Source organism: Arachis ipaensis, chromosome B4 (genome assembly GCF_059453495.1).
Source record: "Arachis ipaensis isolate K30076 ecotype BB chromosome B4, ASM5945349v1, whole genome shotgun sequence".
In the NCBI taxonomy this organism is placed as follows: domain Eukaryota; kingdom Viridiplantae; phylum Streptophyta; class Magnoliopsida; order Fabales; family Fabaceae; genus Arachis; species Arachis ipaensis.
Genome location: NC_142439.1, coordinates 17,518,515 through 17,538,147, shown reverse-complemented (window position 1 = coordinate 17,538,147; position 19,633 = coordinate 17,518,515). Strand labels below are relative to the sequence as shown.

The window sequence follows — 19,633 nt, the reverse complement described above, 5'->3', positions numbered from 1 at the left end:
AAGAAGATTATGTGCTTGAAAAAGATTTTGTGCTTTGATGGTTATTGCTGAGACGCGAGGAGGGAGAGAGGCGAGGGAGACGACACGAACAGGAAGCACAACTCGAGCAAACGCGGAGGCGAGAGATGCGCGAGCAACCGAGCTCAGACGGAAAAGAGAGGCCAGACGCGACCACACAATGCGAAGGATCTGAACATAGTCGCAACGATGGCGGCGAAAATGCAGTCGCGGTGAACCAAGGTGAGCTATGATGATGAACACAAATGCCAACAAAGAGCGCAGTGGTCATGCGAATCCAAATCGGTGGCGAGGCGACGCCAATGCCAGTGGAGCCTCCATAAATTTGGGAAAAAGAACTCGCTAGGGCTTGGTTTTCATGGAGGAAGGGCTCTACTAGGGTTTGGTTTTTTTATGGAATAAGTTGGGAAAAATCTGAACAAAGAGAAGAGTTAAATTAGCAAGGGTATTTTAGTCTTTTTACTTTGTTATACACATTCCATTCCCATTGGAATTAAAGATAACCAAGGGGAGATAGGAATGAAACTGGTGGTGTTTTGATTTCAGGAAATAAAATTTACCTGGGAATAAATTTTTAAGCTTTGAAACAAACATAGGAATAAGATATTCCCATCTAAATATTCCCGGGAATACTTAAATATTCCCCCAACTATACACATTCTAAGGGTTAACCAAGAGTTGGAAAGATGGAAGGAATTATAATTTTTTCTTCTCGGGTTCTTAGTAAAAATATATTACTTCATACTATCGGGTCGTTAAGGAGTATTGCTAGATGCCAACCTTGATTAGTAAATTTAGTATAACTAATTTACTACCCGCTTAGTATTGAACCTATGGAGTCACACACTAACGAGTGTTCTAATCTTTGCTATAGAATTATTTAATTATTATTTCGATTTGATCAAATAAATAATTGTATTAATTCAAATGAAATGTTCTTATATTCTTTGCTAGCACCAAGAATATAATAATAGTATGATAATTGAGAATATTAAATGAGATTTGAGAATAATTAGTTATTTTATTTCTAAATTTGAATTCTAAATTTGGATGAGATTATAACTGATTTTGTTTCAAATTAAGTTATGATATGATTCATAAATTTGAAAGATTCAAGTTTAAAATAATAAGATATGATTTCAATTTGAATTGAGATTCAAATTTAAAATTAGTAACAAATCTTCTACTATATATATATGCCAAGAGTAGAGGAAATAGATGAGAATAAAACACAAGAGTTTTATTCCTTTACCTCTACATACATAAATGTATATGAGCCTAATTCTTGGAGAAGAATTTTATAGCGTGCAAAGAGTTGCAAGAGATTTCTCAATTTAGATCAGATGTCCATTGGTCAAGGAGACAGCAAAGATTAGTCTCGGTGTGGATACGCATAGCGCCTTCGTACCATCGAAGGAGAAAGTGATTTTTACTAGCGTATACAGGTATTAGAGGTTTTTCAATTTAGATCAGATGTCCATTGATCAAAGAGTTGACAGCAAAGGTTGGTCTCGATGTGGATACACATAGCGCCTTCGAACCATCGAAGGAGAAAGTGATTTTTACTAGCGTATATAGGTATTTAGATCTGATCTATATATTGTTTATTTGAATAATATTTAAACACAAAATAGATTTTTAAAATTACTTTCTTATCTTTCGCTGTGTATTATGAACACATGATAATCCTTCAGGTCTTGCGATAGTTGCAACATCAATTGAAGATCTTGCAGTTCCATAACATTTGCTACTGCAACAACTGTCCAAATGAATTTACCTTAAAGTAGTATTTTTGATAAAGTATAACTATAAATTAATTAAAAAAAAGTGAATTGTTGCCTTTGAGTAAATCAAATTTAATTATTCAACAAATAACAACAACAAAAAAATCAATTCTTGCAAAAATCTAACGTGAAATAAATTACTTTATTTTATCGAGAATCCATCTAATTTAATAATCCTTAATCAGCTTGGCCAAATAGATGATATTAAACGAAAATATTTAAAAATAAAAAAATTAATTAAAAATTATCATAATTTATTTTATTTAATATTTATTAATAATTATAATAATGAATAAATACTAAATAAAATAAGTTATATTATGTTTTTTCTATCTAATAATACCGCAAAACATGGACAACATCCGGTGGTTGAGGTTCCATGTCATGAGATGATAGAGCTCTCCATCAAACTCTATGGTCATAGATATCAATTTATCAACCAAATGTTTTTGGGTCATGGTAAATCTTTATCGGTTACAAAATTGGTTGTATTGTGACCGAATACAAATCTAAGAATTTTTTGCAATGAAATTTAATTTGTTGATTACATGACACTTCTGTAATCAAATAACATAAAAAAAATTAACAATGATCAAAACTAATTTCATATTGAATTGTTAAGTATGGGATTTTCTATCCAACAATTAAGTACTACAACAATTTATATTGTTGTTCATACCATTTTTGCCAGTTAATTTACTTTATTAATAGAATAATTGGTTCTAACAAAACGTGTCAGAACATAATCTTATTTGAACTAATTAGCTATAGTAGTTTCAACAAATACCTTGTGAGCAGCTATAAATATTTGAAAGTGCTTCAATGCTTTCCAATAACATAAAAAGAAGAAGATAAAAAATAAATGGAAAAGAAGGGAAAAATCATAGTATCAGTGGTTGTTTTGCTTTCGCTCATCCTTGTGGTGGGGGTTGCCACCGGGGTCATCGTGGCCGTTAATAACAAGAAAAGCAATGGCGCTGATGAAATGCAAAACACTAAAGAAAGGTTCACGAGTCTCATGTGTCGCAACACACAAACCTCTGTCGCGAGGTTCTAAGCCAAGTTGATGGTTCCTCTTCTTCCGACCCAAAAGCATACATCGACACCGCCGTGAACGATATTAGAGACGGCGTCACCACCGCCCTAAAGATGATGACGACTGAGGAGGAGTTCTCTAAAGATGACAACGGAATCAAGATGGCCATTGATGGTTGCAAAGAAGTCATGGAGTCCGCATTGAGCAGCCTCGACCTTTTCAGCAATGTGCTTCACAGAAATCACGACATTAACTCTGTACAAATGCAAAGCCCCGACCTCAAGAACTGGCTTAGCGCCATTATCTCATATCAGCAATCTTGTGTTGACATTTTTGAAGATCAAAATGAAGGAGAGAGAAAAATCAAAGAACAACTACAAAGCCAGAGTTTGGATCGTGTTGAGAAGGTTTCCATCATAACTCTCGATATTGTTACTGGTTTGGCTAAGATCATTGAAGATCTTGGTCTGCATGTGCAAATGAAACCCATTGCTTCTTCTAGGCATGTTCTTCGCGAAGAGGTTGATAACGAGGGGTTCCCCGATTGGTTTTCCTCTTCAGATCGCAAGCTGTTGGCGAATGATGTGAAGTTTCATGTTCCAAATGTAGTGGTTGCTAAAGATAGTAGTGGGAACTCTAGGACGATTCAGGATGCAATTAACTCGTATCCAAAGGCAAAGAATTTTCAGGGAAGGTACATTATCTATGTTAAGGTGGGGATCTATAAAGAGAATTGTACGGTTCCATCTCATGCAATAAACGTTTTCATGTATGGCGATGGCCCTACTAAGACCATTATCACTGCTAGTATGAGCAATGTCACCCACAACCTCAAGACCATGTTAACTGCCACTTTCGGTAATTCCTTATTTTCTCTATTTTATTATTATATGAATAAAGACTCACATGTAATTTTTTGTGAAATTGATAGTTAAGAACGGTTAGATAATAATTTTCAAATATTAATTTCATAAAATAACTACATATAAACCTTCTTCAATCTTCTCGTAGGCACACACATGTACACGACAAATATTTGTATAACTCATCTTTTATCTAGTCACTTGAAACTCGACATAATATTCTATATGAGAAGAAAAGAAGAGTTGGCAAAAACAGAATAAAACAAGTACACAATATATAATATGAGTCATACATAATATATAATGATTACTCTAATTAATATATAATAAAATGAATATGCATGCATGTAGTGAATAAAGCGGGAATGTTTCTTGCGAAGGACATGAGGTTTGAGAATGCAGCTGGTGCAAAAGGGCACCAAGCAGTTGCACTAAGAAATGTGGGAGATTTTTCAGCTTTCTATAACTGTCACATACACGGTTATCAAGACACCTTGTATGTTCAAGCTAACAGGCAATTCTACCGCAACTGCGAAATCGCTGGAACAGTTGACTTTATCTTTGGTACATCTCCCGCCGTGATTCAGAGAAGCAAGCTCATCGTGAGGAAGCCCTTGCCAACTCAGTTCAATGTGTTGGTCGCAGATGGCACCGTCGAGAGGAACATGACTACTGGCATTGTGATTCAGGAATGCCAGATTGTTCCAGATCCAATGTTTGACTCTGTCAAGTACCAAATCAAGACTTATTTGGGTAGGCCATGGAAGGAAGGATCGAGAGCAGTAATCATGGAATCATATCTGGGTGACTGGATTAATCCGGAAGGGTGGGCCCCTCATGATGGCAATGAGATGAAAGGCTTCTTAGATATTTGTGAGTATGGAAACACCGGACCTGCTACTTCAGTTCATGGAAGAATCAAGTGGAAGGGGTATCGTGGTATGATAACTAAGAATGAAGCCATGCGATTCACTGTTGCTGAATTCCTCAAGGGTGGACCTAACAATGGTGCTGACAGATGGTTGAACGCTCTTGGTGTTCCTTTTGACAGTGGTTTTCTAAGACCATAACATTTATTACTTTTTAATTATATTATTTAATCTTTCCTCTCTCAAAGAGATTAAATGTATCAATAGCAAATAGAAAAAATGTTGGTTCTTTTTTAATATTTGTCTTGTATTTTTGTATTAATACTAACTAACTTTTTATATTTTTTTAGTCTATCTAGTAACATTTTTCTAAAAAAAATATTGTCTGAATCTTTGTTTACTATAATATACTAGGAAAAAGAAGTGCCACACATTAAATTGACCTATTCGGTCTAGTTCTCAAAACCATAAAAATTTCAAAGTTAGATTGGTCTCCACTCTCAAAACCAAGAATGGCAACTACTCAAATGAAGATGACAAAAACATCTTTTCATGAAAATGCTTTGTTTAAAAATGTGACTTATTATTTAGCCACACTTTAAACAAAGACAACATTTTTAACATATAAAAACTAACCATACAATCCATCATCCAAGGATCAAAATAAAGAAAACATTTTTATATTAAGACAATTATAAAATCTTTATAGTAGTATCCACCTTTAACTATATTATTTAATCTTTCCTCTCTCAAAGAGATTAAACGTATCTGATATGACTGTTATAAATCAGTTATATATATTATAACTCGGCTATGAACGTTATAAATCGGTTATCAATAACAAACATCAAAGCAAATATCAAAACGCTCGAATAATATGCAATTACTCTCCGTTTAAAGTAAAATTACTCGAAAACATAAATGTTATCCTTTAATCTCGAATATAAAAAGAAGTTAAGACATTGATTTGAGATACGGCAATACAAAGCATATTATTCACTCACTAACTTGAGCGTCGGAGTGCCTTTTACAGGTACCCACCCCTTGTTCTCCTGTTGCCGAAGTATAACTCATCTTGATAGAAAGCTCCTAGTTACTCACCGACGGACAAGCTATACACCGGCCATCCTTCACAAGAACAAGTGGCGACCACCGTGGGGCCTAGAAACAAAACCCTTTTTTCTATAGGTCCTAAATCTTCTAGATTTCCTCATTGCTAACCAATCTCCCCCCACACTATCCGAACTTCTTCGGATGGTAACAGAGTTACAACATGCTAATCAGCGCATGGCAGAAGAAACTCAAAGAATGGAAAATCAAATAGCCGAGATAACTAATACTTAGATTGCTAATAATGGTGATCACAATGAGCAAACAAATGAAGAAGAAGAAAATTCTAATCCAATGCATTTCTTTAACACTTAGCAACTAGAAGGAGATCAACCAGCCAATGAAGATGATGAATTGGATAATGCAACCAGACCATTTACGGCAGAAGTCATGAATTTTCAATTGCCTAGAAACTTTGTATTCCCAATGACTCTGACTCCCTATGATGGCATGAGTGATCCAAAAAAACAAATAAAAAAGTTTTCGCTCCATGATGATAGTAAACGGTACTTCCGATCCTATCTTTTGTCGTTGTTTTTCTACTTTTTTAGGCGGTCTTGCACTTGATTGGTTTTCCTCTTTGCCTGTAAATTCTATTTCACGTTTTCAGGAGCTTGCCAAGTTATTTGAAGATCAGTTTGCTGCTCTTTCATATATTTACATGACTTTGACATTTGAACACTCTCAAACAAGGACAACATGAAAGCCTAAGGGAGTATGTCACTCACTTCACCAAAGTAGCAATGAGCATCCCAAACCTTCACCCAAAGGTGCACCTACATGCTATAAGGAGTGGACTGTGTCCAGGAAAGTTCCAAGAGGCCATCACAGTAGCCAAACCCAGAACCTTGGCCGAGTTTCACGAGAAAGCCAAGGGTCAAATGGAGATTGAAGAGCTACGCCAAGCTTGGAAGTCAAAAAAGAGCCAAAGCAATAAGGATGACAAAGCTCGGGACAATAAGAAACCTTTTTGGTTAACACCGTGTTACAATTCTTATACCCAATTCAACACCAAAAGGGAGAAAATAATAAAAAAAAATACTGAATGAAAAACTAATCAAACCTCCTCGGAAAGTTGAAAATTACCAAGATCTGAAGAATGTAGAAAAGTCGAAGTATTGTGCCTTTCACCAAAAGCATGGACATACTACCGATGAGTGTGTCATAGCCAAAGACTTGCTAGAGCAACTAGCTCAGCAAGGACATTTAGATAAATACATCAGGGGCCATATCCAAAAGCGTACAACACATTTAATCGATCAACCTTCTGCGAGGAAATCTTCTAGCGACAAGGACAAAGCAAATCTTGCCCAACCCAATCAACCCCGAGTGTCATTAATTGTATATCTGGGAGTTTTGCCAGTGGCGGAACCACAAGTTTGGCCCGAAAATGCAGCTATCGAGCTATGCTCGCCGTTGAAGGTACCATGAACAATCCACAACCTCTGCCCAACTTCCCAGAGATGGCTTTCCAACCATCTGAATTCCATTCAACTGAGATCAACTTGGATGACCTAGTCATTATCTCCATTCAACTGGTGGATCTAATAGTCCGCAAAATGCTTTTAGATCCCGGGAGTAGTGTCGATATCCTTTTCTACTCCACATTTAAAAAAATTAAGCTGAGCAATAACACACTGCAACCATCCATTGGAGACTTAATTGGATTTTCAGATGAACGAGAGTAGCCTGTCGTGGGATCTGTGTGGTTACAGACCACACTAGGTGAGAATCCTCTAACAAAAACTCGATATTCAATACCTTATGGTTGGTTGTTTCAGTCCTTATAACTTAATCCTTGGCTGACCTTTTTTAAATAAGTTCGGTGCAGGACAATCTTATTGTCACAATTCACAGTGATCACTATGAAGCTCGGCATTGCAATAATGTCAGTCTAAAATAGTCTATAGCCAACCGAGCTATAGGTGCGCAGACAGGCATGGATCTATTCATTAAAGTCTGGGGGCATTTGCCCTCATTGAGTTCTTAGATAAAAAATAAATATATATATCTTTATTGTAATGTATTTGTATTTTCTCTTACATTTAAAAAAATTATTGTATTATATAAATTTAATTTATTAGTATTCAAAAAATCAAATTTACTCATAATAAAAAAACAAATAATAATAATAATAATAATAATAATAATAATAATAATAATAATAATTGCCATTCTAGCCAATCATTAGTTAATTAAGTAAAGCTAAGTATAACTTTTCAAATGTAAAAGATATTATTAGCATGTTTTTAAAATTTATTGATTTTTATTATTTTATTTTATTTTATTTTAGTCTTACATATAATGTTATTTTCGTTGAAAAAATTTCTATCATAAATTTTATAAAGTATCAATTCTGTAATTAAATAATAAAAATTAAATGATTAATTTACAAAAAAAGGCATTTGATTATTTAGACCAAATTTAAAAAAATTATAATTGTTTGATTTAAATTTTTGTTTTTTTTATTATTATGTTTCTTTTTTTTATCTCTCACACAATTATATATTGAGATTTGAGATATAGTATTTTTTTAATCATAATATATAATCTGGTTAGTATAAAATATTTGATAAGATACTAATATTACATATTAAATGCAACATTGTCAAAATATTGAAATAAGAAAAAATACTTCTTAATTAATATGCTTTTTGATATATTAATTAAAGTATTAGAATTTTGTTAATATATTTAATTTAAGATATATAAATATATTTAAATTAATTTTTTATATATTAATTTTGTCCCCATTAATAAAATTTTCTGGGCCTGTCACTGTGCGCAGATAAACGTCGTCCGTAACTCACTCGAGCTTCCATCAATAGCCAAGTTAGACCCAAGAGCCAAGCTTCAAGACCGACCCACTCCAATGGAGGAGTTACAAAAAGTTTCTTTAACTAACGATCCAAACAAGTTTACTTTTATAGGTTTGGCTCTGTAAGAAGCCGCAAAAGAAAAGCTTAGAAAATTTCTTCAACAGAATGCCGACCTATTCACTTGGACCCCTGCCGACATGCCTGACATTGATCTTTCTATAATATCACACAAGCTAGCATTGAACTCATCAGTCAAACCTATAGCATAGAAAAACGCAACCTCGGTATGGAGAAACGACAAGCATCCTTGGAGGAAACTAAAAAGCTCATCGACGCCGACTTTGTCCGAGAAATCATATTAATAACATGGTTAGCTAATGTTATGGTAGAAAAACATAATGATAAATGGCGCATTTGTGTTGATTTCTCTTACCATCTATTGATGCTTTAGTTGATAATTCATCTAGCTTTGTCACTTTATGTTTTATGGATGCATATTCTGGTTATAACCAGATCTTGATGTATCGTTCAGATCAAGATAAAACTGCCTTCATAACTGAGTATGGTAATTTTTGCTATAAAGTTATGCCTTTTGGCCTTAAGAATGCAGGGGATACTTACCAGTGACTTATGGATAAGATGTTCGCTAAACAAATTGGTCGCAACATGGAGGTCTATGTTAATGACATGGTAGCTAAAACCAAGATCAACAAGTCTCACATAGACGACTTTGTGGAAATCTTCGCCCAAATCAAATACAACATGCAACTAAACACTGAAAAATGTGCCTTTGGTGTCCAAGGAGGTAAATTTCTTGATTTTTTTGCTTACAATCCGAGGTATAGAGGCAAATTCTGACAAATGTCGAGCTATGTTGGAAATGAAGAGTTCTCAAACAATAAATAAGGTCCAACGATTAATAAGGAGACTTGCTGCCTTATCAAGATTTTTTACCTTGTTTAGCTTCTAAGTCTTCTTGATTTTTTCAAATGCTCAAAAATAAAAATAATTTTCATTAGGATAATGATTGTCAAACAGCTATTTTCAAACCTCAAAATTATTCTTTCAAAACCTCTGATTTTGCAAAAGCCTGAATGCGGGGAAGAACTTTATCTTTATTTATCCATCACTGACTGGGCTATTAGTTTTGTTCTTGTTATAGAAAGGAACAAGGTGCATAATCCTGTTTACTTGGATAGCAAATCACTGTAAAATGTCGAGTTTTGTTATCCGAAGTCAGAAAATCTCACCTTAGCTTTGGTGTTCTCAGCTAGACGTCTCCGACCTTATTTCCAGAGCCATATCATTAATGTTCGGACTGAATAACCACTTCGACAAGTGCTAACAAATCCAGAATTAGCTGGATGACTAATAAAGTGGTCTAGCGAACTATCTGAATTTGATATTAAATATCAAAGTCGATGATCCATCAAATCACAATATCTTGCAAACTTTGTCGCCGAGTTTACTGCTCCCAATTCTGATGAACTACCCATAGAATGGACACTTTATGTAAATGGTGCCTCTAATTCACAAGGGTATAGAGCTGGTATTCTCCTTGAAGATGGTAATGGAATTATTCTGGAACATTCTCTATGTTTCTCCTTCAAGGCAAGCAACAATCAGGCCGAATACGAAGCACTCATTGCCGACTTAAGGTTAGCAATAGAATTGAACATTCCTGAAATAAAGGTACATTGTGACTCTTTATTAGTAGTCCAACAAGTGAATCAATCATTTCAAGTCAAAGACCATCTTTTAACAAAATATTTAGAAATTGTTAAATCCCTAATTTCTTCTTTTTTAAAATTTGAAATTCATCACATTCCAAGAGAACAAAACCACCGAGCTGATATTCTGTCAAAGTTAATAATTTGAAAAAAATCCGACGACAAACTTCTTTTTTTACATTATTAAATGATAACCTCTATAGACAAGGTTATACTCGCCCACTCTTGAAATGTCTAAATAGGTCGGAAGCAAATCTCGCCTTGACTGAGGCCCACGAAGGTATCTGCAGTACACACATAGGAGCTTGGAGTCTATCTTCTGGCCGAGCTTACAGAAATATTGTCATCAAAAGGTGAAAACTTGCACAAATTGCCAAAATCATGCTCCCATAATATATATACCAGCCGAGCTCTTGCATAACTCTGAAGTAAGTTAGGCCTTTTATCAATGGAAAATCAATATTTTCGATCCATTTTCCTTTGCACCAGGTCAGATCAAATTTTTAATTATACCTATTGACTATTTCTCTAAATGGATTGAAGCACAACCATTAGCCAAAATCACATCAAAACAAATGATTTCTTTTGTTTGTAAACATATTATATGCAAATTTGGTATATCTCAACATGTGATCACTGACAATGATCGCCAATTTGTCGATCATAACTTTACATATTCTTTTTATAAAATTTAAAGATCCAACAACATTTCTCTTTAGTTGAACACCCACTGACTAATGGATTAGCTAAAGTAGCAAAAAAGGTTATCTTACATGCTTTAAGAAAGAAATTGGATCAAGCAAAAGGACTTTGGGCTGAGCTAATCCTAGAAATTCTTTGGAGATACAATACCACTACACATTCTACCAACAAAGAAACCCCATTCCACTTAGTCTATAAGTTGGATACTATGATTTCTTTGGAGGTCTTTCAATCCTCGTTGCAAACACAAGTAACCAACCACAATGAAGCTCGGTGACTAGACCTGTATTCCATCGAAGAAATCCGAGACATAGCAACTCTTCGTCACGAGAAATGTAACACAACATAGCTCAATGATATAATCAAAAGGTCCATCCTCGCTCATTTCAAGTCAACATCCTAGTACTCAGGAAAACTGAGCAAGCCAGACAACCTCCATCTCATGGTAAACTTGCAACCAAATGGGAAGGCCCATTTTGAGTTGTTGAAGTCTTAGGAAATGGAGCATACAAAATTCAATCTTTAAATGGTACCATTTTACCTAATACTTGGAATATCTCCTCTTTGCTTATACTCTTTTTCCTACTCTCAAGATTTTTACCAAAGAGAATTTTGCTTGGAGAGGTTTTAACAAGGCATGCTTACCTGCACCTTTGTAAACAATGGTCAAATAACAATCTATTGTGGCTCAAGAAAAGCTGATTTATATATCAATTATATTCTTTCCAGCTGATCTCTGTCAAATTTGACCTATGACTATCAAATGCAAATTATGACTAATATGTCACCTGCAGTAAACTATTCCTTCAATTACATGCTCCATAAACATCACAACTTTATCCATTCGTGATCACATTTTTTGGAATATCTCCAAATCAAAATTTTACCATATTAAATTAATACCTATCGATCATAACCAAGTCACAAAAATTGAAGTGAATATCTATAAAGATTACCCAAAATTCATCGAAGGAACTATTCTGACGTATTAACAAATTCAATCTTCATAAAATTCCATTCACAAACTAATTGATCATTTCAAATGACAATGAAACCACAAACCTATCTATCGTCAAATATTATCTATCAATAGTGCAAATATATATAATCAATCCATACATAGCCAAAACAACTGGCCAAATTCAGAACAAAAGTCATCACAAGATCGATGATCAACAGTTTTTTACAACTTATAAGACTACATCATTGTCTTCAAAATAACAAAAGCATAAAAACAAAATGCTAACAACAAGCCATACATCACTCTACTAGCTTTTCATCCTCTTCCTATATAGCCTCGTCATCATCTACTAGATTTTCTTCACGGACCACTTTACCTGGATCCATCTGAGACAAATCTTGGTCAGGGACAAGAAACTTGGCTTGCATCACCACCTGCTCAAATCCTTCGGCAAAGGAATCTAAAATTTCAGTTTTCCTACTATTCTCCAAATTATTAAGTTTCACAGTAACTTCAATCATTTGATTTTTTATATTAGAGAAATCACTCTCCTTTTTCTTCAACAACTCTGACTCTTTCTCACAACTACTTTTACCGACTTAAGTTCCTCTTCTTTTTTTGAGAACTTCTTTCTCATCTCATCTATCAGATCATTCTTTAAATCCAAATCTTCTCTCAAATTAGCTATCTCATCAGTCTTTTCTAACAATTTTTTATGCTTTACCTCCCGACTCTGACCAATGCTCGCCAATCGGAATTCGAGCACCTACAAAAAAAGAGCAGCCATGTTAGATAACTAAAAGTTGTAATCTAACTTATACATGCACTTGAATCGTACCTATAAATATTGATCAATAGCAACATCCCCAACCTCATTTACTAAGGCTACGTCGGATGATGACAGAAACGTCTCATCGGCAACAACCATGAAAGGGAAATTCTTATCCCAAAATGAGGATCCATCATCTCCATCGGCAAAACCATGCAATTTTTCTTGAATACTCACAAAAGTAGTCAACTCCTCCAGCGGAATCTCTTTTCCTTTTCTAGTTAAGTCATCAGACACATCAACATCAATAAGGTCGGTCTTTTTATTTTTAAAGACGATCTTCCTTTTTTTTGGAATAGGTTGATTAACCTCCATTCCTCCATCTCCTTTGCTCGGGTTTGGTGAAGAACCCTCTTTTTCCACATTCTTTATCTTGAAACGAGCTCGTAAGCTCGCAGTCGAAACTCCAGTATATTTTTTACCTAAGCAAAAACAAAAAGAAATATTCAAATTCAAATTAGCTATGCTTCTAAAACATTTGAAAATCTTCTATCAAACCTTACCAAGGTAGTTCACCACGGACATTTTGTCCTCTTCTCATGGAAGCAAATCAAAAATAGAAATTGAATTTTCTCTATCAACAACCTCTACCAGATAGTCTGTTATACACTCATTCCTTGGATTTATCTCTTCTGGACCCAAAATGTGTTACAGTTGGGAACACCACCCGAGAGAAAACTTCTCACCAAGGTGTTCATCCAGATGAAAAGAAAAATTTTTTTCTGCCAATTTTATTTTCAAAAATATTTCTTTAAAATCTTTAAATGACGACTTGTAAAGTTTTAAAATTGAAAAACATGGGTACTATTCAAATTTACCCAAACTCCTTTCCAAACCATTTTAGCCTGGAACATAGAAAAGAATAATTCTAATGAAGGTTTCACTTTCAGAAATTTCATAAATATTTTAAAACACCAAAAAGTCCAACCATTTGGGTGAAATTGAGAAGGAGCATAGTTCAATTGCTTTAACACATTACATTCAAAATCAGTAAATAGCAACTTCACTCGAAACTCTTCCAGGACACAACTATATATGTAGAAATATTCAAAATGATTTTTCCTATGAAACACACGCTCAACCCTTGTACATGATAACAGTTCCACCCGAACCCCAAACCTCACTATTTTGAAAGAATCTATTTCATCAACGCTATCTTTATCTACGAAGAGAGACCCATATATTTCTCATCCTTATTCACCCACTTATACAAACCATCATCATCATCCTTTTATACTTTTTTACCATTTTTTTTCCCCATTGTTTTTCATAGAACAAAAAGAAGAAGACGAAAGGATGAAAATCAAACTGAAAGAGAAAGAAACTGACCTCTTTTACTCATGTTTTACTTTCTTTCCAAAAAATGTTTTACCCAAACCGAACTTTCATTTATGAAACCCTTCATGATTCTAAATAAATATGTCAAAATTTAATGAAATCGGTTCAGTTCTATCTCATCAATCACAACCGTTGTCTCAAAAACAATGACACTAAAACGCCTTGGAAACTAGAATGATAGTTTTTTTCTCATTTAATAACAAGATTTTTTCTTTTTTCTTTTTCAAAACAAATACTTTTCCATTTAATTATTTAAGTTTTTATATTTATTTTGATAAAATATATTGAACTGGGGGCTCCATACCTATACATCAAAATGTCGAGTTTTAACTCATCAATAAAAGCTCAACTTGTTTTTATCAAAATACCACCAAGCCAAGTTTGGGGGTTATGATATGACCATTATAAATTGGTTATATATTATAACTCGGCTATGAACGTTATAAATCGATTATCAATAACAAACATAAAAGCAAATATCAAAACGCTCGAATAATATGCCATTACTCTCCGTTTAAAGTAAAATTACTCGAAAACATAACCGTTATCCTTTAATCTCTGAATATAAAAAGGAGGTAAGACATTTATTTGAGATACGACAATATAAAGTATATTAGTCACTCACTAACTTGAGCGTCAGAGTGCCTTTTACGATATCCACCTCCTTATTTTTCTGCTGTCGAAGTATAACTCATCTTGACGGAAAGCTCTCCTAATTATTAATTGGCAGACGAACTATACAATGGCCAACCTTCACAAGAACAATATCAATAACAAATAGATTTTTTCTTTGAGGTATTTTTTCTTATATTTAGAGAGAGAGGTGTATTCTCCCTTTGTCAAGAGAGAATGTTGTTGTAATCTTCTTGTGATAGAGAGAAGTTATAGTTCTAAAAAAAATATTTTAGCAAATTTTTTGTTTTTCATCTCTATATTTTGCTACGTCATTTGTCTGATACCTAACAGTAAATTGTAATAAGCTAATTCGAATCCTTATATAGAGTATACTGACACTAAATCAAATCAATTGGAGTCTATTTATTATGTTGTTTACGTTTGAGTGTAATTCGAATAATCTATTTAATTCGATCTACACCTAGAATTTTCTCTGTGTAAATCGAACTCAATGAATTTGATTTATCATGGGTTATCAATCTAGAGTAAATCAAATTCAATGGTTTTAATTTATTATATGTTGCGTGGTTCAAAATCCATTCAAACAGTAAATCATTACTGAATCGATTAGTATCAATTTACTATTGTTCATGCTAAATCGAGTTTAACTGATTCGATTTACATTGAAAGAAAATAAATCTAGTTTATTTGATTCGATTGACATAGAATTATAAATAGAGCATAAATATAATTTAATTTAATTTAAAATATTCATGTAATTTTAATTCTCATTCAATTTATTTGTATAAATTATATTAATATATAACTATTTTATTTTTTTTAATCTTGTAACATTTTTCTAAAAAAAAGTTATCTATTTAGATTCTCTAAATTTTGTTTAGCATATAATACACTAAGGGAAAAAAAAAGTGTCACAAACTCTATCACACACCTTTGTATGACGAAAATTTAAATTTGGATTGGTCTCCAGTCCACATGACTTATATGAAATACCCACATGAAACACCATGAAGGAGACTATGAAACTCACGAACCATGCGAAGTGGCGATGGTACGGAATTTATAAAAAAAATTGATTGAGACAATAAAAATTAATTTAAATTATTTTATTTTATATTTATTAATTATTTTTTAAATAAATATATAATATTAAATATAACAAATATGTAATTTTAAATGTTAAATATTTAAAACTATATATTAAACTAAATAAGATGCTTTTAAATTATTACTTCTTCTCTAACATTGTTCTTTATAAAATTCATTTTCGTCATGTAATAAAAAAGTGAGTAAAAGAGTTGTCATTTCTTTCAGAATTAAGGTACCAATTCAATTGAGTCTATCACTATTTATATTATTCAATAAGCTGATTAATTAAAAAGAGTCTCATTATACATCTAAATATTTTTATTAATTAAGTTCAATTAAATTAGTCTAAATCCAATAAAAATTATTCACAAATATACGTGTGAATTTTTTTTTAATGTAAAAAATAATACCAAAATTTATAAGCTGTGATGCAAAAATTTCTTAATTTTGACCCGAAATTTTTTAAAGTTCTAAACTACTTGATGTTGTGGGTTTTTTTTTCTTGCTTCTTCTTATTCTTTTTTTCCTTTTTTATTCTTACAGAATCTCTATTTTTATTTATGAAGTTATATGTTTTTTTAAAAAAATATATATATTTATTGTCAAAAAAGATTAAAAAAATAAACAAAAAGTTATTTAATTCTTTTTTTGTATTTTTTTATTATTCGTTTTAGAGAGTGAAATAATGAGAATTATGAGAGTGTAAAACAAAAAAAATTATGAAAACAAAAAGAAGAAGGATGAGGAGGTGTTGTTTAAAAAAAATATAAAAAAATAATAACAAAATTTTTTAATCATAACATAAAAATTTCTTAATTTTGATACCGAAAATTTTTAAAATAACATATAAAACAAAATACTGTAATTTTTTCTTATTCTTTTTTAATTTGGAAGAAGAAGATCGATGCCAACGTTAAAGAATAATTGCACAGAAGCATAAAATAGAGTGCTGCAGTTTTTTTCTTTTTTTTTTTTGGAAGAAGAAGACAACGATATCAACATTAAAGAAGGATGACGATGATGATGAAAGAGGAAAAGAAGAAAAAAGAAGAAAAATCTACGAAAAAATATGTGCATAAATTTTGACTCGGTTAAACTTAGTTAAAAAAATTTTACTTATCTAGTATTTCTAAATTAAAAAATAAAATAACAAAGATGGAAATTATAAAGATAAAAAATAAGTGTTAAAATTAATTTCATCTAATATTTTAAACTCTCTAATAACTATTTATTTCTCTTTTTCTTATCTATAACAATATCTATAACATCTTTAACAATATATAATGGCAATATATAAGTTTGATATCCAAAATTTCTTTTCAATATTATCCTTTTTAATTAACTTCTCCACTTAACGTCAGTTATTCAACTTAAAACAACTTCTACCAATTTCTCTCATCTTATATTCACGTTATTAGAGCAACTTTGTATTTTTCATCTTCTCCCTGATTCAATTCTCTTCTTTCATGTCTTCATCTACTTTTGTTCATTCTTTTTTATCTTTCTTAATCTTTTTCTCATTTATTAAATCAATTATATATTAAAATATTTTTATTCTTTTGTCTCCAAAAAATTACAAGAAGAAGAGAAACAACTCATAATTAAGCATGCCAAAATTTCATTATTAATTTTCAATAAAAACTCCATTTTTATGATAACTATATAAGAAGAGTGATTATAATTTTTTAACAATTTATGAGTGATGTCAGATAGTATGAAAAATATTTATTTATATTAGATTAAGTCACAGTTAAAGAATATTAAAAGAAGATGGAATATACTTTTTTTGCAATTATATAGTTTACAAAAATAATAAAAAATGAAGCAATTTTTTAAGGAGAATAGGGTATGCTTTAGTGAATTTTTTATTAAAAATAAATTATTTTATCATTTGTGAGATCTAGAAAAGATAAAGATAAGGAAAAAAATTTGTCTTAATTTATATGGTTTAAAACTCACTACATACTCTATGATATTGTATTCTAACTTGTAATTCAGTCTCAATTTTTAACGAATACAGATAAAAAATTCATTATATGTATACATGTATTTTTTAGAAAATGATATTATAAAATGATAAATTAAATGTCTAATTTATAATATTATTTCATTAGTATATACCATTAATCATTTGTTTTATAATTATTTTTACTTTTATTTTAATGAACTATTTTTTTATTCATAATATTTTTCATTTTAATAGGTCATATTTTATTTTATGTTATCCTTGATTCAACTATTTGACAACAAATAAATTAGCATTTTTAAATTTTGTTTTAAATCTTAGTTTACAATCTTAATTCGGTTTTATTTTGTAATTTTTGTTTAGTTTATTTTTAATCGAATTTGATTTATTTATTTATTCTAAAGTATTGTTATTATATTTTAAAAATCTTATATGCAGTTAATTTTTGTAATAGAATTATGCCACTAATGTTTAAAAATAAAAATGTAGCGAGAAAGAGAGAAGAAGTTGTTGTACAAAATCCAATATCAAGGATCAAGTTGTTATTACAATCAAAACTTTGTTTTTTTTAATATGTCTTTTTTTCCTTCATAAATAACAGTTAAAAACCGTGAAAGTGTAATTTAAATTTTTTAAATAAATAACTAAATCTAATATTTCAACTGAAAGTTTGCTTCTACTAACATTTTTTTATAAACTATTTTTGCACTTTTTTAAATATAACCAAATCACAATATTTATAAGGTGGAACTGTATAGATATATTTATGTTTATTTTAAAAAAATAATTATTAATTAATTTTATGTAGGTTGTAAATTAAGGCATTATAACATTTGATTATTTTATTATAATTATTTTAAGGTTTTTCTATCAATACTTAATTTGTTATTTTTTTTAAATTTAAAATAATAAATCATATTATTTCTATATTCATGTGTAAAATTATTTTTATTTTAGGTTCTTTATATAATTAAATTACAATTTTATTATTATATTTATACTTCACATATACTTGAGGATAATAATTAATTTTTTCTTATTAGTGCCATAATGCACTTATGAATAAATAAGTTCAATTTTTAAAAAGTGATTTTTGATTACTTACTTACATTTCACCTCTTTAATTTTTAATTAATTGTCTTTAATATTATTTATTTATTTATTCGAAGATTTTCTTCAAAAACTATCAATTTAATATTCAAATTATTTTCTCATTTTACATATGTTTTTAAATTATAACTACTATAATTTTTGCTCAACTCTGTCCTATTCAAAGAAATATAACAATTGCAGTGAGAATAATAGTAAGAGAAAATAATTTTATGACAGACATGTGTATAGAGAATAATATATCCTGATGTTTATATTTCTTTTCACATAATATTTTATGTACATATTGATTTACATAAGATTTTTGAATTTTTTTTATTATTTTTAAAGTGTTATTCACTTTTAAGTGTAACTAAAATTAATAATTTAATATGACTTGATAAATTATTTTATTTTATTCATTATAAAATTATGATGTTATCGTTATTGTTTGTCCATTCAACTAACTATAAAAATATGAAAAAATTTTATTTTTCTGAAATTTTAGAAAATATGGATGCAATGATCTTTGAGTTACATAGCTTAGGATTTAAAGATGATTTTTAAATGAATATTGATTAGAAATAGAAAAAAATATTGTAAAAGTATTGCATAAATAATAGAAAATAAGTGGATAATATACATGTTAATTTAGATAACCAAAATAAAATAAAATAAGTAATAAAAGAAGATATAAAATTTCACCTTTTATTTTGTGGTACAAAGATAATATATAATAATATAATAAACCATAAAAAAAATATGAAACTTTTAAGATAAAATAAAAAAATGTG

General features: G+C 30.7%; 1 pseudogene; it reads left to right on the top strand.

The window, feature by feature from the left end:
- Positions 1 to 207: 207 nt before the first annotated feature.
- LOC107636165 (pectinesterase pseudogene) lies at positions 208 to 4,771 on the top strand (annotated as a pseudogene).
- Positions 4,772 to 19,633: the final 14,862 nt, after the last annotated feature.